We start from the raw sequence: 22,434 nt of genomic DNA on the forward strand, positions 1-22,434 counted from the left end.
AAAGCTGAGTGACACTGGGTCCCCCACTAAAGAACCAGTTCTTCACCCTCCAGTGAAAGCCTCCTGTTGATGAGAAAATGGGGACAAGCCAGAGCAAGCACGAAGGGATGGGAACCCGAGCTGGGGTGGGTGGGTGGGTGGGGGGCGGGGCAGCTGGCTTCCTAGAGGAGAAGGCACGATTCTTTCCGGGATTCTTCCGTCTTGACAGCAGGAATGCAGAGAGGTGCAGACGGGGGTAGGAAGACAGAGAGCTCACTCTGCTGGCTTTGAATTTTCCACCAAGTCAGATGTGGAGCAGAAGGGAGGGAGGAAGGGAGGAGGGAGCGAGGGCGGCTCGGGGAGATGAGGAGAGGAGGTACGAAGTGGGCCGTGCGGAGAGTGGGAGGCAGCAGAGGGGTTGCCAGCGGCACCCTTGGGTCCGTGAGCATGAATTCAAAGTGGAAGTCCTCCCCCTGATCAAGAGGTTTCCCTAGGGATGCCAGCCACCAGGGTGCAGGTGCAGGAGGAGAGAGGGAGCCCGTGGGCGTCAGCCACGGTGCGGGGGAGAGGGAAGACGGTGATCACATAAGGGCACAGGGAGGCCACAAAGGGAGCTGTGGATGGGCCAGTGGAGGGGGGTGGGTAGAGGGGAGTAGGGGCTGGTGGGGGTGGGGGTGCCAGATGTCTCCCTCCCCTGCTCCCTGCTTGGGCAGGGTCCCCGGGCTGCAGGAAGGAGCGAGGGGCCCAGCATTGGCTGAGATCCTTGGAGGTGAGCAAGACAAGGTAGCAGGAGGCCAAGGAGGAGTATGGCCGTCTGTAGGGTCATCAAGAAGAGGACAAGTGGGGCAAGGAGGAAACAGCAGAAGTGGTCTTCGGTGACCCCGAGACCAGCGGACCAGCAGCCACTGGGACGGACAGCCAGTGATGTGGCTGGGTCTTGAATGAGAAGGGAAGAGAAATGTCTTAGAAGCAGCCTCGGCAAGCATGGAGGAGGCTGAGCCCTCCTTGGACTCGGGGCTTGGTGGGGCGTCAGAGAAGAAAGCCCCCCAGCCCCCGAGGACGGCCCCAGATGAGGCAGTGAACGAGGTAAGAGTGAGGAGAAGCTTCTCAGAAGAGGCTGAGGCTCGAGGCTCAGGGAGTTTGCTGGCTGCAGGGGATGCCATCAGCCCAGCTTGGGAAGGTGAGAAGGATGGGGTTAAGGAGGTGCACTGAGTCAGATTAGAGAATGCACAGGTCTGGAAGGAGGGTCCGTGGCGCCTGGTCCTTTGCAGGTGACCTGAATAACACGGGGGAGCAGAGCGTGGCCGAAATGGCTTTCTAGGATCTTGAGAGGGAAACATAATCCAGCTGAGCCCTGGGTTTGAACATTGCAGGAGCTTCAGGCGACTGCTGGGGTGAGAGCTCCCCCTGGCGGCTGAGGCAAGAAGTTCTACAGAGAGCGTCCCCAAACTTGGACCTGAACATCAGGTGGCCACGGGTCCCCAAATGTCTGCAGCTGAGGAGCTGGGGCAGTTCTAACAACAATCAAGCCCAGGTGCACAACCCATTCCTTTCCCATTATTGGTATCTGTGGGAAGATGCCAGACCAATAAATTCATTGTCAGGAATAAAACCCCCAAATCTCCCAATGTGTCTCTCCTCCGTGGTGTGTATCTACACCAATGGCTAAGACCCTATTACCCTCGAGAAAGAAATGTATCTCCCTCCAATGGTAGAAGTTGCAATTTAGGAAAGATCCTGATTTAATAGAGGGGAGTGTGGGCACCAGCAACAGAATTTCCCTCCAACATTTTATTATAAATATGTATTTTAAAACCTAATGAAAAATTCAAAGAATTTCACTGGCCCTCCATTCCGCTATCCATCCGGCAAGCCATCTTATTTTTTGATGCATTTTAAAATGAGCTGTAATGTCAGTGCATTTCACCCATAAATACTTCAGCACAAATATTATTTAGAGTCCAATATTTGTTTACACTCCTTTTCTCCCCTTTGAGGCAAAATATGCATAAAATCAAGTGTACCATTCAATAGATTTTTGACAAATGCGTACAGCTCTGTAACCCCTATTTCCATCAAGACAAAACAGTACTATCAATCCAGGAAGTTCCCCTCTTTCTCTTCCCCGTGAACCCACCAGTCCTCTACCCTAGGCATGTTGTGATTTTTCCCATCATAGATCAGTTTTGCTGTTCTAGAACCTAATATTGATAGAATTATATGGCATGGACTTTTTGGTACAGTAGCACTGGGATTTAAAAGGCCTCCCAGAGCACCCAGGTGGCTCAGTGGGTTAAGCCACTGCCTTCAGCTCAGGTCATGATCCCAGGGTCCTGGGATCGAGCCCCACATTGGGTTCTCTGCTCAGCAGGAAGCCTGCTTTCCTCTCTCTCTCTGCCTGCCTCTCTGCCTGCTTGTAATCTCTCTCTGTCAAATAAATAAATAAAATCTTAAAAAAAAAAAAAAAAAGGCCGCCCAGGTGATCCTACTGCCAACAGGGCTGGGAACCTCTTCCTCAAGTTTCAGATGGGGAAATTGAGGTTCAGAGTGACCTTTTTTTGGCGTTATGTGATAGATAATTGGCCATAGATGTGGACTAGAACTCAGTTCTGCTTCCTGTACAAAAATGGGGCACTGTTCTAGAATAGTGGTTCTCAAACTTCAGCATCCATTACAATCCCTGGAGGGCTGGGGAGACCTCATCAGTCCAACGCAGGGCCCAAGAATCTGATTTTTTTTTTCTTTATGGCTTCAGTTTTATTTTGGAGCATCAATCCTGTGAGAAATGTGTCTTTTTTTTAATTTCTTAAATTATATTATGTTAGTCATCATACAGTATATTATTAGTTTTTTACATAGTGTTCCATGATTCATTGTTTGCGTATTAACCCAGTGCTCCTGACGTTTTCTTTTGAGAAAGAGAGAGAGAGCACGCATGCAAGCACGGGGTCGGGGCGGTGGGGAGGGAGGGGTGGAAAGAGGGAGAGGGAGGGAGAAACCCAAGCAGGCCCCATGCTCAGCACGGAGCCCAATGTGGGACTCGATCCCACAACCCAGATTTCATGACCTGAGCTGAAATCAAGAGTTGGACCCGTAACCAACTGAACCACCCAGGCGCCCCCACTAGAATCCGATTTCTAAAAAGCTCCCAGATAAAGCTGAAGCTGCTGAGCTCCGTAACAACTCGGGACTGGAGGCGCATGGATGCTGATGGTGGCCACATTACAGCGGGGGTGTCCTCGCGCCTAGTGGGCTTCCTCAAGGTCGTTTTCAGCAATCCCACTAAGGACTTCCTCGTGTGTGTTTCCGCAAGAGCGTCCCCACTTTGCCTCATTTTCTCTTGAATTGGGAGGAGTCTTCTCTCCTGGCTGAGTCATTTTTATGAGTATCTGAGCTGATGCCAGGGGCCCTCTTCCCTTCAGCTGAGCTTATCGAGTTGTTTGAAGACCCACGGCCACTTCCAAAGGCTGGGAGCAGCCCCGGACGGAGCTACCCTCTAGGACAGAGTCCCCGCATGCTCTCTGGGCCGTGCAACTACAGGAGGTGATTAAAATCTTTTTAAAGATTTATTTTAGAGAGAGAGAGAGAGTTAGCACAAACAGGGGGGAGCGGGGCAGAGGGAGAGAGAGAATCTCAATCAGACTCCCCACTGAGCGCGGAGCCAGGCAGGGGCTCTGTCTCCCAACCCTGAGATCACAACCTGAGCCGAAACCAAGAGTCGGATGCTTAAGTGACTGTGCCACCCAGGCACCCCACACCATGTAATTTTTAATTCTCGTGTTTATGAATTGATTTTAATGGGCCTTAGGAAAGTAGGAAACCCACGATTGTATCCCCCGGCAAATTACTTAAACCTCTTTAAATAAGTGTGAACTTAGAAAAGGAATTGAAGAAGCAATATTGACAGGCTAATAAGACAGGGGCTTCTAAGGAGGTGAAGGTCTAGGAGGCGGACCAAAGTCTGAGAATCCCTGCTTCAGCCGATCCCAGAAAACACAGGCTGTGCCATGTCACAGAATAGCATGTCCTCTTAGGGAAACTCACATCCTTCCCCTGCAACTTTTAAATCACTGGAACATGAAAACCACTCCAATTCTTTTGCATTTGTATTTTACCTCTTTTGCAGATTATTCTCAGTATCTTGCAATAACTTGCTTATTTGCTTTAAAATATGTGAATTTATCTATTTGCTGCAATTTTAAAGTGATTCTTCTAACACTTCAGGACTGGCGTTCTTTTTCCTTAAGGAACGCATTTTCAATTTTATAATGAAAGTCAGCTGGAATATATGACTGCACATAGAAAATCACTTTAGAGACAAATTTTCAATATCTTTTTTACTTATAAATGAGTTGTATTGTTATTAAAAAGCAACTTTATTCAATTATGCTTCTTTCTTTCGTTCCTTCTTTTTACACTCCCCTTCATTCCATAGAGACAATTCTAGCAAAAACATGTATAAGGTAAAAATTTTGAAACTAAGACTGGGAATTAAAAGTAGGAAGTTAAGGTGGGAGAAAGTAAAAAACCCAAATATGCAGACCATAGAGACCCAAGTGGTTAATGTATTCCAGTTGAGTTTCTAATTTGACTCTGAGCTCCCTGGCAGCAAAAGCAAAAAGAGACACACACTCTTCTCATGATTTTCACTTTAGGGAGAGAGGAAATATATTCATTTCCTTAGGGAAAGTAGAGCTTTTCCCAGGATTTAGAAAAAGGTGAAGTGGGATGCCTGGATGGCTCAGTTTGTTAAGGTCGTGATCGCAGTGTCCCGGGATCGAGTGCCATGTTGGTCTCCCTGCTCACTGAGAAGCCTGCTTCTCCCTCTGCCTGCCGCTCCCCCTGCTTGTGTTCTTGTGCACTCTCTGACAAATAAAATCTTTCAAAATTTTTCAAAAGAAAAAGATGAAGGGACAGAGGGAACATTGCATGGTGTAATGGATCCTGCCTTGACATTCCTAAAGCACAGAGAACAAAACAACTCCGACACCATCAAAGGTAAGATACCCTCATCTTCCATAATTGTCATCTGAAGTCTTTAGAATCAGCCCTGTGTAATAGGTAAAGCCGCACGTAAAAGTTTCTCCTTAGAACCAGCCAAAGTGTTTTAAGTCCTTAAACTGTTGATACCATCTTTCCATCAACTATTCTCAAGTTTGTGTTCTCCTAGCTCCCAGCTCATGCGTTCAGTGCTCCCCACACACCCTCGCTTGGGGTCTAATGGACATTTTAAACTTAACATGGGAAAAACTCCTCCTCTTCCCCTGAAGACCTCCTCCATCCACAACCTCCCCGACCCTGAGCTGATGGCCTCATCCTCCTATTTGATGATGCGAAAGCCCTGAATCCCTCCCATCCCTCATCCAATCTATCGGGAAATCTCCTGGCTCCATCTTCAAACTACCTCTAGGATCTCACCACTTCTCACTGACTGCATGAGCCACCAGGAAGGCTCCCCTGCAATACATAATTGGTCTCCTCGCTTCCATCCTGTCTCATCCCCACTCACGGTCTGGCCTCAGCCCAGAGACTGGACTGATCCTTTGAAAATGTGAATTATGTCATGTTGTGTTTGAGCTCACATCCCTACGAAGGCTCCCCTTTCACTCAGAGAACATGGCAGCATATTTCCATGGCCACAAGAACCCATGTGATGATGATCTGTTACTTCCCAGACCCTTCCCCAAAGTCTGTCTCAATCACATCAACCCATCGCTGCCCCTTGAAGCCATCAGACATGTCTCCAGCCTCTGTCCTGGCCGCTCTCCCTGCCCGAGACACTCTTCTCTACAGACACCTGCATGACTTGCTTCCTTCTCCAAGACCACTTTCTCAATGAAGCCCACCTTGCTTGTCCCTCCATCTAGCCCCCTCCACCCTTCCAATACCACTTATCCTACCCAATTTTTTCTTTTCCCCGTGGCTCTGATCTCCTTCTGGCCCACTATATAATTATATTACTTCCCTTTTTTATGGTTGTATCAGAATAGGTGAGGTCGTGCTGTGGCAACAAACACCCCCAAAATCTCAATGACTTAGAAAAACAAATGTTGATTTCTCACTCGGGCTGCTTGTCTCGGGGATCTGGGCTGAGTGCGCAGCCTCAGTGCGAAATGTTTCTGGTTGCCACGTCAGGGAGGCAGAAGGAAAGCTTTGAAGGGTCCACACCCACCATCAAATGTCCTGGCCCAGAATAACACATTGCTTCTCACAATTAATTGGCCAGAACTGGCCACATGGTTTCACTCAACCCTGAGAAGGCCAGGGGGTAAAATCCACCTGCCCAGGACAGGGAGAACTAGAACCACTGAGAGAATGATAACAAGGGCGGTGACAATTCTGTTAACGTTTACCATGTCCCCTCCCCCTTTAGAACGGAAGCTCCATAAAGGCACCTAGAACAGTGCCTCGCACATAGTAGGTGCTCGTGAATGAATGGGTGGCATACACGGCTAGATTCGTATGGGGAACCAAAAGTGAGGAATTAACTATAAACCCCAAATCAGGTGCACCTACTGCAAACACATAGGAAAGAGGTTCTTAATCTATTTCTGCACTCTTCCTGAAGCCTACGAAACTACTTTCAAACCTTTTCCAAGGAGGGTCCCTAGAGCTCTCACCAGGTTGTCGAAAGGTGCCCCTAAAACAGATCAAGACTCCTGATGCAGGAAGACAGAAAGTTGGGGTGTGTCAGGTAGAATGCCAGACCCCACAGCTGATAGCAATTAGGGACTAAGGGCTAAGGGGTGAGTCACTTCGCCTCCTGGGCTCAGTGTCCTCCTCTATGCGTTGGGCTCGCGGTGGAGATCAACAGAGCAGATGCTCTCCTCGTTGGCTGGCGGCTCTCGGAAGCCCAGCCCGCCAAGGACGCCAAGCCGCGCTCACCTGCGCAGCCAGCGCGCCATCTAGTGGACGCGGCGGGCAGTCCGGGCAGCCTGCGCGCACGTGGCCCTGGGGGATCGCAGACCGCAGCTGGCATCAGGAAGTTTGTAGGGACTCCAAGTCTGTGCAAACTGTGGAGCAAAACAGGCCCTCCCTGAAGGGGAGAGCGGAACTGCAGGGCTGGGCGGCCTGGGGGCAATCCTTCTCTCCGTCTCTATCTCTCTGGGTCACAGACACAGCGCTGTGCGCATGAAGCAAAGGAGGAAATGGACCCGGCACAACATTTAAGGGAATGCCGACCGATTCCGTAGTGAAGTTATCCTCGGGCCGTGTTTTAGAAAGTCGAATGCAAAAAAAAAAAAAAAAAATCCACGATGAACAAGATAGCAAATGCTCAAATATAGACAGGATCGGTTTTCCTGATCTTTCTACCCATCTCAAGGACCAGAAGGGCTCATGGGCTGTGTCATGGATCCTGTGCCCAGTCAGCCTGGTTTTAGGAGAGCCCCTGAGGGATGAAGGGCCCCTGCTGCACCACCTGGGTGACCAGGCTGAGCCAGATCCTGGGGACCAGGGGCACCCCGTAACCAAGAATCACATGACCCTGAAGGAAATGTTAAATTCCAGCCCAATGGGGACTCTTCCTTTAGACAGGGAAGGAGATTGATTTAAATTCTCTCTTCAGGGGCACCTGGGTGGTTCAATGGGTTAAAGCCTCTACCTTTGGCTCAGGTCATGATCTCAGGGTCCTGGGACCGAGCCCTGCATCGGGCTCTCTGCTCCGCAGGGAGCCTGCTTCCTCTTCTCTCTCTGCCTGCCTCTCTGCCTACTTATGATCGCTGTCTGCGAAATAAATAAATAAAATCTCAAAAAAATTTTGTTTAAATTCTCTCTTTGGTGATGGAGGAAGGCACGGAGCTAGGGGCCAAGCCTGCCCTCGAGGCACCCACCATCTTTTGGCCAAGACAGTTATGGACAGGAGCAGAATATCAGCAGCCTCTCTGGTTGCTCTTTGGGGGAAAAAAAAAAGGAACAACAAAACGAACCCCTTACTGGAAGTAAACGCTTTACAGTAGCAAAGTGACAGGATGACTCGCGGGGCCTTTTCCCCACCCTGAGATTCTCGGTGCCTCCACAGACACGTCATGGCCCGGAGTGAACGCTTCCAGGCTTGATGTCCTTCACCCTCTCCACAGAGGCCCAACCAGGGTGGCGGCATTTCTCTCCAAGGCAAACAGAGCTGCCTTCTTATCTGTCTGTGTTTACTCATGATGTCACATCCCTCCCAGCTTCCTGATCGATGTGACTCAAGGGTGAGTTGCTGGTCAAGGTGAGTCATTCCTTGACCCACCTGAACAGGCAAGACTCTGGCTCCCAGGAGGGCCCCAGTCCCTGGGGAACTAAGCTGGGGCGAGACCCTACAGGTGAGACGTAGCGTCAGTGAAGGGGCGGTCTCAGCAGCCTACAGCGACCTCTGTCGGTGATGAGTATGTAGCGCTCCCTGTCTCATTCCCCCTTCTCTAATGGGGGGGCGCAAAGCCTCAGTGGGGTGACATGTCTTGCCCCCAAAATACACAGCAAACAAGACACAGAAGGGTTTGCTTTCTGTGTGATAGCCAAAGCAGCAAAGCCAGGCCTAGAGCAATGGCTTCAAGAGGCAGAGAGGGGGTGAGGGTCCGGCCACAGAAAGGTGGGTCAAACCAGGTTGGAAAGAACCAGGAAGCTGAGATCGGAGATCGGGGTGTGGGCCCAAATTCCAGCAGCCGGTGTAGATTCCTCCAAGGTGGTTTTCTGCAAAGAGCGGCTTGGGAGGCCCAGGGAAGCCCAGCATAGTTTCGGCCTGGTCACCTGACCCCGTCTGTGGCCCGTCACGTCCTCTACCGTCCTACTGCTAAAAGTCAAAAAGTCAAACCAGGAAGGGTTCACCTTTCAAAAAAAGTAATAGTAATCATAGTAACAAAACGTAAATTCCGTGTGACTTTACAGCCAGGCTCAGAGCCGGAGCTGGGGGAGAAAAGCAGGCCAGCTGCTCTGAGGGTGAACTACAGTCTGTTGACAGTGAAATGGAATGATCTGGAGATCAAAGGCAGCTGTGAAGGGGGCGGGGTGAGCAAGCTACTGTCCCAGAATAGGGACCAGCGACCTTCCCTCAGCCTGCAGTAAGGCAGCTTCAGCCATCCCCGGCCTCCTCCTGGCCAGCAGCCCCAGAGCAGGGCAACTGCCTGGTCTACGCTGCTGCTTTTCCCTCCCGTATGTGTGGATGGGGAGCCTGGCAGGTACCTACATCTCTGGAGAAGGGCCGCTGGGGAAAGTGTGGCCCCTCACCCCCCTCAGGGGCACCTGGAATACTGCCTAGCCCCATTCCTATTGATTCAGACACACAGGGCCAGGGACACGGCGTGACTGGCTCCGAGTCACACAGGGCCCGTTATCACCAAGACTAGAAGCTAACCTTCCCACCACACCGGGCACACTGTTGTTACACCCTGTCCCGTTCCAACGGCAGCAGGACACCTGAGTCAGCACATCGCAATGGGGACAGGTCCCAGGTGCCCAGGGCTACTCCAATGCCAAGGTCAGGCTTCCAATGTCCTGGGAACGCCACAAGGCACGAATGCGGCTCCTCTTTTCCACCAGCTGTTTCTACACAGAGGAAGAGGCATTGAGTCTGCTCTCCAGAGCCTACTCAAGAACCCAACGGCTAGCGCAATCAGAACGGGAGGAAATGCAGACACCCCGATATTCTGCCTGCTTAATAGCAAAGGTTCCAATGTTTTACCCCCCAAGGAGCTTTGAATGACACTTTGTGCCAAAGTCTCATCTCCTTTCATGTTTGGAAGAAAGCCACTGATACAGGGGAATCTTCCAAGACTTATGAGCTCAATTATAGCCCAAGAGATGGATCATCTTTTTTAGCTAATAATAATGCATGAATACTTTCATTTTTGTGTCCTCTGGGGATATTGTCATTGTTGTTGTTTTGTGGGAACAATGACTGACTCAAAAGCAAAGTGGGTGATTTATCTCTACAAGGCTTTTATTTGCCAACTTTGAAAAATGATTCAGAAACGTCTTTCTTGGAAAGTGGGCGTAAAATTACATTCTCTGATTAAAGTAAAATAAAAGTGCTTTTAAAAAGTGGCGTAAGGACATAAACTCAACAGACAATTTTCTAGGCTTTTCCAGGAGAGTCCCAATTTTAATAACATTCCCCGCTCTGGTTCTCTATAATCATATTCTTTTGTGGCAGTCCATAGATCTTTTTGTTTTATCTGCAAAATATGGTTATCCCCGAAATGAAGACATTTAAATGTATTAAAAGTTTCAAAAAGGGTTTTCTCACTTTTTGGATTTTTTCATTTGAACATCATGTTTTGTATATGTTGACATCAACACAATCACAAATTTTCCCAGATTCTAATTATAATATCTGTCACTTAGGAATGCTTTCTGCCACAATACCCCATGTGCTGTCAAGGTCCCGTTCTCTCTCTCTCTCTCTCTCTCTCTTTCCATACACTTCTCCATTCTTTGGCATCATTCTTGTTGCTGTTTGGAGCTTGCAAGATGGTGGCCACTTCTCGCATGGACATGACCATCTGCTTTTTAGGAAGTTCTGGGGGGGCGGGGTGTTAAACAAAAAATTGCCCTAACCCTAACTACTTTGCTTTATCTTCTCAGCAGACCTTTGTTTATTTACTTTGTCTCTTTGGTGAGGATGGTGTCTATTTTGTCATTCCTGATTGCAAGAGGGACTAGAAATCCAAGTTTCTTGCTCTCCAGACCCTATAATAGAAAAGGGGCATTAAGTATCTGACATCATATGGCTGCTTGTTCCTTTACCAAGGCTATAGCAACTGCAGACTTCAAGATCTCTAAAAACAACAAATAATGCATAGGGTATATGCTTTTAATTGGTGAGTGCATCCTTTGAGAGTATTGAAATGGTGAAGCTCTTTTCACCATGAATTTGTGACTCCTACTTCTGGGCCCAGAGTACTGCCTGACATCATAGCCAAACGCATCCTTAAAGTTTTATAGCGTTCGGATACTAATGGGACATTACAAACTGGCTTAAGTGGCGAAATCTGCCCTTTGGACTCAGCAGTTTCCATTGATTCTTCAGCCTTCTTTTGCTTCTTGGTCAATGTCAATGTGAGGGACATTTTTAAAGAAACACGTAAATTACTAGTCAAGGTTTTTGCTTAATTATTTATAATTGGGCACATTTGCCTAATGGAAATTTTCATTTTATGCTGAATTTCAAGATCCTCGGGGCTAATACTTCCCCTTTTAGTGAGACGGTTGCATTTCTCTCTTTGTTTATTGCTCTCATAGATCCATGAAAATTCAGAGTGGAGGGACAGTGATAGAGAGAAAGGTAACAGATGGTCTGAGCTGTTCTGGAAACAAATTCAGTGGAAATGCCCAGGTCCAAGCTTGAAGGGGCCCATCTGGTGTGGTGGCACCTGGCAGGTCCGTGGACCCAAAACGTGGGTGCATAGTAAGGTGGAGGTCTGGACAAAAAAGTTCGTCAGAGACAGGCCTTTGCTCTCTCGGAAAGAGAACTCAAGTGTAGAAAGACCAGTTGTCCTAGTGGCAAAGAATATTCCATTACCTTCCACTCTCTCAGCACCCGCTGCTGTTCACGTTGGGGAATTGCTTGACAATCCAGTGTTCTGGCTTCGCTGCTGTGCCAGCAGAAACAGGGAAGGACATGAGAATGGTCTGCCTGGCTCCACAGATTTCTGTAAAAGCACTTCAGAGTGTCTTTCCCCAAGTCTGTCCTCCCGGGGGAAAAAAAAAAACCAACTCAAGGTAAAATTGTTCCAGAACTTACTGCGCTTATCTATCAAGATGAAATATTGGGCACATGGTGCAAGAATTTAAGTCTTACAAAGAGGAAACCTGCCGACGTGGTCAATGTTCAGTATTCGTTAAATGCAGAAAACAAAGCTGCTGAAGAGAAGGAAGTCTGGAATTTTCTCTGCTGCCGTTTTCCCATGGAAAAACTAAAAGGGCAAATGAAGGCAGGCCAGGCTTATCCAGTCCCAGAAATGCAGCCATTTCCCCCATGAGGCCGAATCACTGAGGGATCTTCAGGACAACAGACAAGTGTCTCTCCCTTTCTGCCCTTGCAAAAGTAAAGAATGTTGGGGTTATCTTGGCCTCTGGCAAACAGACTCTCCGCACAGAGGCCGATCTGCACCTAGAGAATAAGACTTCAGAATTAAGTGCTGTTGACAGAAGTTTAAAAAAAAAAAATCAGACAATTTTAGAACTGAGAGTAACCTGAACACCAACCACCCCATTCTGGAGGTGAACAGACTGAGACCAAGACGAGGAAAATGCCGCACCTAGTCCTCTATACCAACAGGGGCAAACTGGATCGTGATACTCTGTCTCCTGGCCCTGGACTCATCAGTCCATAAGCAGTTTCAGATGGAGACTACAAAGTCCCTTTCACCCAGTTATAAATACTCAAAATTACATGTAAAATGTAGCAAAAATATTTTAACACAAGGCTGAGTTTGGGGGAAAGAAAAGGAAACACCAAATGCCAAGAACACAAAGGAAAGCAAAACGAGTCCTTGGGACAGAGGATATGGCGGCCGTTGGGGGTGGGGTGGGGAGTGTTGGAGCTGGAGATGGGCCCAAAGGATGAGAGGTTTCCAGTGTTTTAAGTCCCACTTGTGTAAGGACTTGGGCCTGTATAAGACGGAGAGTAGACAGTAAGACCTACTCACACTGGAGGGACCCTAGGAAAATGCAAGCCAGGAAGAGGGACACTAGAAAGTACTTTTGGGGGGTGCATGGGTGGCTTGGTGGGTTAAGCCTCTGTCTTTGGCTCAGGTCATGATCTCAGGGTCCTGGGATTGAGCCCCGCATTGGGCTCCCTGCTCAGCGGGGAGCCTGCTTCCCCCCCCATCTCTGCCTGCCTCCCTGCCTGCTTGTGATCTCTGTCTGTCAAATAAATAAACAAAATCTTTTAAAAAAAAAAGTACCTTTGGGTAGGAGGAGGACAGAGGAATTTGGTTTCACTGGGTGTTTAGTAGAAAAAAAAAAATCATCCTAAGAGAAATTAACCCACCAAGCCTGTGACATGGGGCAAGAGCAAATTCTGAATTTTATACTCTTCCTTGGTAATCTTTTTTTTTTTTTTCCCCTAAAGTAAGCTCTACACCTAGTGTAGAGCCCGATGTGGGGCCTGAACCCAGGGACCTAAGATCAAGACCTGAGCTAAGAGCAAGGGTCAGAGTTTAACCAACTGAGTCACCCAGGCGCCCCACCCTTGGTGACCTTTTAGGAGTGCCTGGCAGGAACAGATGCAAAGCTAGTCTGGAGGAACACTTTGCAATCCAGGCCACAAGAGGTTTCTGTAGACAAAGTGGATCACCACTGAAGATGACCTCATAATAATTGCCAGAGCCACCAACACGGGCCGCATTCACACCAAGACCATGAGAAAGGCAGCCTGGGTTCCCATTAAGAAGTACTACATGTGCCTAGACAATGACTCCCACACCAACAAGATGTGTGCGAGAAGATCGCCGCTATTCCCAGCAAGGTTCGCAAGCAAGATCACAGGCCGTGTCTCCCGTTTCATGAAGCGGATTGAGGGGGTCCCGTGAGTGGTATCTCCATCAATCTGCAGCAGGAGGAGAGAGAAAGGAGAGATGATCATGTTGCTGAGGTCTCCATCCTGGATCAGGAAATCACCGGAGTCGATCCTGACACCACGGAAACGTTGAAACTCTAGGGCTTTGGCAGTCTTCCAACCTGCAGGTCACACAGCCTAGAGTTGGGATGAATTCCAAAATGCCATCGGGAGGCATCTGGGTGGCTTAGCGGGTTAAAGCCTCTGCCTTCAGCTCAGGTCATGAACTCAGGGTCCTGGGATCGAGCCCCACATTGGGCTCTGCTCAGCAGGGAGCCTGCTTCCTCCTCTCTCTCTGCCTGTCTCTCTGTCTACTTGTGATCTCTGTCCGTCAAATAAATAAATAAAATCTTTTAAAAAAAGCCATGGGGAGGCACTTGAATCTTCTGGCTATGCTGTGGTATCTTCAATAAACCTTAAACAACAACAACAAATTCCCAGAACAGAGAAGGAAACGTTGTGATGTACCATGATAGAGAATCAGCAAACACGATCGTGGCTAAATGAAATGATAAATAACCAAAACCAGATAAAATAAAACCAGTAAGCAGAAACTACACAGAACTATCTGGGACAGACTATAAAATAATGTAAATGATTACAGAGATGAAGGAATAGAAACCATAAGGAAATAACATTCAAAAAAGAAACTGGAAGATCCTATAAAAGGAGATTAGATTCGCAATTTTAAAACTTCCCACAAAACAAAGTTCAGACCTAGTTGGCCTTCCCGGTGAATGCTACTAAGCAGTTAAAGAAAAATAAATACCAATTCTTCGTAAGCTCTTCCAAAAACAGCAGATGTGGGAACACTTCCCATTTCCTTCTATAAGGTCAGTTTTTGCCCAATTATCAAAACCAATCAAATATATCACAAAAAAACAACACATCAATGTTCTTTATGATATAGATGTGACTTTCATCAGCAAAATACTAGCAAACAAAATCCACCGATAATAAAAAGGCTTATACACCATGCCTAAGTGGAATTTATCCCAGGAATGCAAGGCTGATTCAAAATACAGAAGTTCAATCATTGTAATACATCAGATCAATAGAACAAAGGACCAAAAAACCCATGATCATCTCAATAGACACAGAAAAGCCATCTGACAAAAGTCTAACACTTTCATGATGACGACACTAGACAAACTAGGAAGAGAAGGGAATTTCCTCAATCTGATAATGAGGTTACCAGATAAATATACAAAAATCAATTATATTTCTGGATACTCTCAATGGACACTTGGAAAATGAAAATCAGAACACAGTTCAATTTGTAAAAGCATCAAAAAATACTTAGGAATAAATTTAACAAAAGACGGGTAGGGGTGTCTGGTGGCTCAGTTGGTTAGGCGTCTGACTCTTCATTTTAGCTCAGGTCATGATTTCAGTGTCATGAGATGGAGCCCCACATTGGGCTTTGTGTTAGGCATGTAGTCGGCTTGAGATTCTCTCCCTCTGCCCCTCCCCCTGCTCGAGCTCTCTCTCTCTCTCTCTCTCTCTCAGATAAATCAATCAATAAATAAAATCTTTTTTAAAAGGAAGTGTAAAACTTACTTTGAAAACTACAAAACAAAACAACAAAAAAGAAAACTACAAAACATTGTTTAAAGAAATGTAAGACCTAGATAAATGGGAGGACATTCCATATTCATGACTCAGAAGAGCTAATATTGTTCAATTAGTAATACTTCCCAAATTGATCTACAGATTCAACAAAATCCTCATCAAAATACTGGATGCTTTTCCTGCATACCTTAATAAGTGAATCCTAAAATTGATATGGAGATACAGGGTACCCAGAAGAGACAAAAACAATCTTGAAAAGGTCAAAGGACTCACACTTCCCAGTTTCAAAACTTAGTACAAAACTATGGCAATCAAGACAGTATAGCAGTTCTGTGGTAGGACAGACATATCGATCAGTTGAATACAATACAAAGTCCAGAGAGAAACCCTTACATTTACAGTCAATTGATTTCTTTAAGGATTTTATTTATTTATTTGACAGAGAGATAGAGAGCACAAGTAAGCAGAGCGGCAGGCAGAGGGAGAGAGAGAAGCAGACTCTGTTGAGCAAGGAGCCCGATGTGGGACTCAATCCCAGGACCCTGGAATCATGACCTGAGCCAAAGGCAGCCATAACCAAGTGAGCCACCCAGGCCCCCTGGTCAACTGATTTTTGACAAGGGTGCCAAGACCTTTCAAATGAGGGAAAGAATGATCTTCTCGACAAATGGTGTTGGGACAACTAGTTAGCCACAAGCCAAAGGATAAGGTTGGAATCCTTTCTTACACTAGACCCAAAAATTAACTCAAAATGAAATGTAGATCTAAATATAAGAGCTAAAACTATAGTACTCTTCGATGAACACGTGGGGGTAAATCTTTGTGACTTTGGGTTAGGCAAGGTTTCTTAGATATGACACCAAAATCACAAGCAACAACAGGAAAAAAAAAGATGCATGTTTCAAAGGACAACACACATATTGGAATAGAATATTTGTAAATCAGATATCTGACAAGAGATTTATATCCAGAATATATAAAAAAACACTGACAACTCAATAATCAGAAGATAACACAGTTTTAAAATGGGTCAAGGAACTGAACAGATATTCTCCAGAGATGATATGAAATAAGTGTCTGAAAGATACTCAAGGGGCACCTGGGTGACTCGGTCAGTTAAACTCGGTCAGTTAGAACAGCTTAGGTTGTGATCTCATGGGTCGTGGGAATGAGCCTGAAGTAAGGCTCCGTGTTTGACAGGTAGTTTGCCTAGGGATTCTCTCCTTCTGCCCCTCCCCGCCACACACACACACTTTTTTTTTTTATTTGTTTATTTACAGCATAACAGTGTTCATTGTTTTGGCATCACACCCAGTGCTCCATGCAGTACGTGCCCTCCCTATTACCCACCACCTGGTTCCTCAACCTCCCACCCCCCCCACCCCCCTGCTGCCCCTTCATAACCCTCTGGTTGTTTTTCAGAGTCCATAGTCTCTCATGGTTCATCTCCCCTTCCAGTTTCCCTCAACTTCTCCTCTCCATCTCCCCAAGTCCTCCATGTTATTTGTTATGCTCCACAAATAAGTGAGACCATATGATACTTGACTCTCTCTGCTTGACTTATTTCGCTCAGCATAATCTCTTCCAGTCCCATCCATGTTGCTGCAAAAGTTGGGTATTCATCCTTTCTGATGGAGGCATAATACTCCATACACACACACTTTCTATCTCTATTTCTCTCTCTCTCACATAAAGAAATCTTAGGGGGGAAAAAAAGATGTTCAACATCATTATCCATTAGAGAATGCAAATCTAAACCACAAGCTACCAATTCATACCCAGTAGGACAGCTATAATAATAATAATAATAATAATAAAACAGACAATAACAAATGTTTACAAAGATGTGGGAGAATTGGGACCTTCATACATTGCTGGTAGAAATGTAAAATGAAGCAGCCACTTTGAAAAACCATATGGCAGTTCTCAAGACTGTTTAGCATAGAATGACCCAGCAAATTCACTCCTCGGTAAGTACCTAAGAAACATGAAAGCTTATACACAAATGTTCACAGCAGTATTATTCACAAAAGCCAAAAAATGGAAATAATCTAAATGTCCACCAATGGATGAATGGATAAGCAAGAGTTGTACACAATGGACTATTATTCAGCAATTAAAAGGAATTAAGTACTGGTTAATATAATATGGTTATATATGGTTATATACCATAACATGGATGAACTTTGAAAACACTATACTAGATGAAAGAAGCAATCAGTAAAGACCACATGTTATATGAGTCTATTTGTATGAAATGTTCAGAGTAGGCAAATCTACAGAGACAGAAAATAGATTTAACGGTTGCATAGCACTAAGGGAGAGGGTTGAAGGAAAATGGGAGGAGGTAACTCTTAATTTCTGTTTGGGGCGATGAAAATGTTCTAAAATGGATTGTACAGCTTCATGAATAACCATTAAACTGTACACTAAAAACCATTAAGCTGTACACTTTAAATAGGTACCTTATATGGTATGTGAATTACTTCTCAATAAAGCTGTATTTTAACAGTGAGAGTTGAAAGAGAATGAAATAGAATTATAGAAATAAAAAATATTAAAATTTAAAACTCAAAGGACAGATTAATTACATAGGGATTTGACACAGTCAAGGAAAGAATGAGTGATTCAGAGGATAATTCTGAAGAAATTATCCAGAATGCAGCACAGAAAGATGTAAAAAAATGTAAAAGAGAAATATGATTTCTATGTCTAGATAAACGATGAGACTTTCAAATCTCCAGTTCTGATTTTGTTACAAGCTTAAGTGTTCTTTGACTCAAGAGGCAACAACTAATAATAAAATGTTGCTGAATAACATGTCCCTTCTAGAAAATAACAAAATAACATTTCCACAGTGCTTGTTAGTAATTCATAAAGGACAGAGAAGATGGATTAAGATTTGAGCTTTCTTCAACAAAGTTGAACCAAGCTAAAAAAAAACTAAACAAAGTTGAAAAGCAGAAGTGGTTCAAATACCACTGAAATGACAAAATTGGTTTTCACGTGTGACTTACGGACCCGTTGAATGCTTCATGGTCATATAGCATTTAAAGTATATTAATACATTCTGCATTTAATTCTTACTCATAGTAGAACTTATACCAGATATTAAGAAGCCACTATACTTTATGGACATCATTTAGTGTTTTTATAAATTTATTTTAAGATTTTATTTGACAGACAGAGATCACAAGTAGGCAAAGAAGCAGACAGAGAGAGAGGAGGAAGCAGGTTCCCTGCTGAGCAGAGAGCCCGACACGGGGTTCGATCCCAGGACCCCGGGACCACGACGGGAGCCCAAGACAGAGGCTTTAACCCACTGAGCCACCCAGGCGGCCCTAGTGTTTTTATAAATAGGAGAGTATTTGGGGATCCTGGGTGGCTCAGTGGATTAAAGCCTCTGCCTTCGGCTCAGGTCATGATCCCAGGGTCCTGGGATCGAGCCCCACATCAGGCTCTCTGCTCCATGGGGAGCCTGCTTCCTCCTCTCTCTCTGCCTGCCTCTCTGCCTAGTTGTGATTTCTCTCTGTCAAATAAATAAAATGTTAAAAAAAATAGGAGAGTATTTATCCTTTTTTTGAGCGCTAACATTCTCAGCGTATTCATATAATGGTGACTGGGTGTCTACTTCGCAATGCACAGCACATTGTAGAAAGTTCAGGACTTTTTCTCTAAATCTGTTTATGCCTATGCTTTGTTACCTTTAGGTATTTGTTGAATTGAAACTATTATCTGTATATTCTTGTACGACCATCTGTTCTGCAGTCTATTTTATTGTTTTTTGAAAGCTGGAAAAGAAAACCCCTGATGTAGCTGCTTTTTGTGAAATGAAGAGCATCTTGACTACCTCCTAAACGTGTCTTCCTAGCAGTTCTGGAGCACCTACGATGTGCCAGGCACCGAGGCACCTGCGCACTGTGCCCCAGACAGGAGTCATGCCTGCCCTGGTGACATTGGCATTCTGATGGGAGAAAGAGGCAGAAAGAATCTATCAATAAAGAAATGAACAAGGAAAAAGATTAGTTAGTGTATTAGTTTCCCATTGCTACAGAAACAAATTGCTACACATTGAGTGGCTTCAAACAATATCCATTTATTCTTTTACAGTTCTGGGGCAGAAGTCTGAAATGAGTCTCATGGGGCTGAAATCAAGGTGCCTGCCGGGGTAGTTCCTTCTGGAAGCTCTGAGGAGAGGCTCTGTGCACTTGCCTTTCCAGCTCCTACTGGCCTCCTGTACTCCCCTGCCTCTTCCCTCCACCTTCAAAGTGGATCACTGCAGGCTCGGTCCCTATCATCCATTTCCCCTGACTTCTCCTGTGTCGCCCTTAGCCCTTATCCGGCCCTTTGTGATTACAACCAGTCCACCCAGACATTCCAAGACAATCCCTTCTCAAAATCTCTGATCCCATTAGCAGAGTCTCTCCGCCATATAAGTTAACACTCACAGTTCCAACACGGAGACTTGGACATCCTTGCGGAGCCATTTTCCAGCCTTACCATAGAGAGTGATAAGCACTACTAGAATGAAAATTGCATGCCGTGATAGAGAGGACCTAAAATAGCATCTTCAGGGCGAGCCGTGAGGGCAGGGCCTCTCTGAGGCTGTATCTAGGCTGAAATCCAATAATGAGAAAGTCTGTGGTGGGGGGGGGTGTGCTGTGAGGGGCGCACATTCTAGGCTGAGGGAACAGCTTGGGAGAAACTCTATAGCAGCAGTGAACTTGGTGTGCTGGAGAAGTTAAGGCAGCTTGGACAGGAAGAGAGTTCCAGAATGGCTAATGAGTCTCCAACCCACATTTTTTTTTTTTTTTCCCAGAATGAGAACACTGAAAGCCCCATCCTCCCTCTTGGTATTTTATACAGGATTCTACCCCCAAACTACTATCATATCAATAGAGACCTCTTTTGTCACAAAACATAGGGAATTGTCCTGGACATCCCAGAGCACCTGTCCAGTCTGAGAGCCCCTCATCAGGGTTAGTAGTTGATTGTGCCTCAACTATAGCTTCCATTATGGTCCTCCTTGAATTCTAGTTCTTGCACATGTATTAAAGGTGTGGGTCTTGCCCTCCTACATTTCTCCCCGCCCCTGGCCCCCCCCCCCCCCCAGCAGAGTGCCCAGCACAGAGCAGATAATTAATACTCACTTTTTCTTTTTGTTCAACGAACACTTCCTGGGCATCTACACTGCCAATTACTGAAGCTGGGAGCTGAACGGCATTACTCTTAATATCCGTACGGCCCAAGAACTGACCATTCTCAAAGACTTCTAAAGGAGCAGGTTGATCCTAACCAGGAAATTGTTTCCATAAGGGAGAGTTAAATGTGACTGAATATCTGCTGGTCAATTTGCATACAGTTATGAACCTGGTCCTTTGATTCAATTTCAACCTTGGCAATCAAATCAAGCCATCTGAGATACTTGCTAGTTTTATGATTGCTTGTAAATCTGTCTTTTCTGAATCTGAACTGAGCTGTAGGGTGTTAAAGGTTAAGCCTCTGCTCTTTCCAGCTCCTCGGTTGACTGGCTTGCAGCAGAGTGAAATGACCCCATTCATCAGAAGGCACAGAGGTGAGTGCTAAGACAAAAGCGACCTGCAAAGTTAAGGCAGAGATTTTCTTTTTTTTAGGTTAGTTTTTTAAAATTTTATTTTATTTATTTATTTGACACACAGAGAGAGAACACAAGCAGGTGGAGTAGCGGGCTCCCTGCTGAGTCAGGAGCCTGACATGGGGCTCAAGCCCTGGACTCTGGGATCATGACCTGAGCCAAAGGCAGTTACTTAACCAACTGAGCCGCCCAGGTGCCGTAAGGCAGGGATTTCAAGCTTAAATGAAAACAAGCAGGCATACTTGAAGAGCCTAATACGTATTGTTGGTAATTATAAGGTCATGAGTTCATCTCAGTATGGCAAATGAAACCCAGTTGGCAAATCTTAGGAGTCAAATGTTAGAAATCTGTTAAGGAAGGAGGCAGCTGCTTCCACTGCTGTCTGAAACCTAGGGCTGATGTGTTATTTCCCCCAACATCCAAGAACATATAATCTTTTGGTTCCCAAGCATGATGTTTTATAATTTGCAAAAGCGGATAACATTGTCCCAGAGTCCAGGTGGTTATTTCTAAGTCTAGCCACATCTCATTCTCTTGGTGTCCCCATCTGGGCCCCACAGTGCCTCCTTTGTGTACATTTCCAATTGAACTTTTATCACAAAAGCAGTTTAGAAGCTTTATATCCTAACAGTTCATCAAAGATGCAATCCACCCAAATGGAAGTTTTTTTTGTTTTTTTTTTTTTTTTAATTTTTTAAATTTATTTGACAGAGAGAGATCATAGGTAGGCAGAGAGGCAGACAGAGAGAGAGGAGGAAGCAGGCACCCCGCTGAACAGAGAGCCCGATGTGGGGCTCGATCCCAGGACCCTGAGATCATGACCTGAGCCAAAGGCAGAGGCTTAACCCACTGAGCCACCCAGGTGCCCCCACCCAAATGGAAGTTTTTAAAAACCAGAATAAGACTTCCTTATTGGGAGGATGTCTCGGGTAGTAAGCCGTCGTTCCTGTTTCGAAAAACCGGCTCTGGATCCTCGGGATCTGGGCTGGGGCTGGGGTGGAGACAGAACACAGAGTATTAGGACCCAGGCACCTGCTTACAGCACGGAGTGCTGAAAGAGTTACCTCCACGACACCTCAGCTCACCATGGGTTTTCTAAATCTAATAACGATCTCATGAATAGCACAGCTATATGACATTGAGTGAAAGGTCGTTCTTAAAGTTTAAAAACGTACAGCCGTGTCTGCCACCAGAAATTTTAAGTTTCTGATACACTGGGAGCTTCCAAAACTACAGGTGGCAGCCCCTTTTCTCCATTTATGACAGCCCGTGCCCTAGGATCCCGCAGATCTTTGAGGTCAGCGAGGAGAGTGAGCAGGACGGGGGTCAAACAGGGAAATCAATACAACTGGGGGACGTGGGTCCCTCTTCCCGCAGTCCCCAAAAGGCAGCACCGAGGGGCGCCCGCGGAAAGTGTGGGTCTCGGGGACTGCCCTCCCCACCCCCGCGTGCGGGCTCTGTCCAAGTAGCGCAGCATCACGACGTACTGACGCCTCCCGGGATCCGGGTCGCAGCGTCACCGGGAGCTCTCTGACGGCAGCAGGAGGGCAAGAGGTGGCCGGCGGGTCCGGGGCAACTCAGGTGGGGACGCTCCGCCTACTGGGCCCAGCTGGCCTCCTCCCGTCCGCCCCCGCCTCTCGGCCCCGCCCACTCGGCCGCCTCAGGTGGGGCCGCCCCGCCCACCCGGCCCCGCCCACCCCGCGCGCCTCAGGTGGGGCCGCCCCGCCCG

The 22,434-nt window shown here is 46.3% G+C and overlaps 1 pseudogene; it reads left to right on the forward strand.

The window, feature by feature from the left end:
* The first annotated feature begins 963 nt into the window (after nt 1-963).
* LOC123934161 lies at nt 964-13,710 on the forward strand (annotated as a pseudogene).
* The last annotated feature ends 8,724 nt before the right edge of the window (nt 13,711-22,434 follow it).

This window comes from Meles meles, chromosome 21, assembly GCF_922984935.1.
Source record: "Meles meles chromosome 21, mMelMel3.1 paternal haplotype, whole genome shotgun sequence".
NCBI classification, from domain to species: domain Eukaryota; kingdom Metazoa; phylum Chordata; class Mammalia; order Carnivora; family Mustelidae; genus Meles; species Meles meles.